Genomic DNA, 1,113 nt, shown 5'->3' on the forward strand with positions numbered 1-1,113 from the left:
CATCCATCCATCATCATCCATCCATCACCCATCCATCCATCATCATCCATCCATCATCCATCCATCATCCATCCATCCATCATCCATCCATCATCATCCATCCATCCATCATCCATCCATCATCCATCCATCATCATCCATCCATCATCCATCCATCCATCATCATCCATCCATCATCCATCACCCATCCATCCATCATCCATGTGTCCATCCATCATCCATCATCCATCCAATAGGCTATGTCTTCCCAGAATAAGTAAAGAGGGAGGCCATGGCAGAGGTAGTCCAGTTTGTATCATATAGCACTCACCTTCTTTCATGCTGCCATTTTGGTTGGGTTCTTTGGTTTATGGTCAGGCTTATGGTGCAGTGTGATCTCACAGGAGGCACCTGTTTGGGGGGTGGGCAGAGAGAAGAGTTTGGTGAAAACTAGGAGAGGTTTGGGCTGTGCATGGACGAGCGGTGCAGAGGTGAGTATGTGGGTGGTAAGTGGCCTGCCTACCTTACAGACTCTCCAGCGTGCTGGGGAGGGATGACCACAGTGGTAGCTGGCTTTTGGCTCTTGAAAGGCCGGGCAGGTTGTAGAGCCATGAAATTCCAAGTTGCTCCACAAGCTCCTGGACTCTGGCCTTCCACCACTGCAGTGTCTTGGTTCAGGCTGCTCTGCAGCCCCTGAACAGCACAGTTACCATGTGCATGTCACCATAGTGATTCCCAGGGAGTTTCTGCTTCATTGCCATTCAGAAATCTTCTTGAGAGAAAGGCATACCTTTTCTTTTTCTTGACACCAGAGCCTTTTTTGGGTACCTTTAGTCTGCCATGTAACTGACCTCTGTGCATACTCAAATGGCCTGGCTCTTTCCACTCTCTTAAGCTCCACTTGTGAATCTGTAATAAGCATCGCTCAAGTTTTTTGCCTCAAAATGTGGCTCAGCAGTAGAGCCCCTGCCTAGAATCCCCCAGTGAGGGGCTGGGGGCATGGCTCCGTGGTAGAGCCCCTGCCTAGAATCCCTCAGTGAGGGGCTGGGGCCATGGCTCAGTGGTAGAGCCCCTGCCTAGAATCCCCCAGTGAGGGGCTGGGGGCGTGGCTCAGTGGTAGAGCCCCTGCCTAGA

At 51.4% G+C, this 1,113-nt stretch overlaps 1 protein-coding gene across 2 annotated transcripts in view; it reads left to right on the top strand.

The window, feature by feature from the left end:
• The window catches only part of Rcc1l (RCC1 like), a 31,999-nt gene that overhangs the window by 21,189 nt on the left and 9,697 nt on the right, over positions 1–1,113 (top strand). The window lies entirely within an intron of this gene.

Source organism: Grammomys surdaster, unplaced genomic scaffold (assembly GCF_004785775.1).
Source record: "Grammomys surdaster isolate TR1022 unplaced genomic scaffold, NIH_TR_1.0 166, whole genome shotgun sequence".
Taxonomy (NCBI): Eukaryota; Metazoa; Chordata; class Mammalia; order Rodentia; family Muridae; genus Grammomys; species Grammomys surdaster.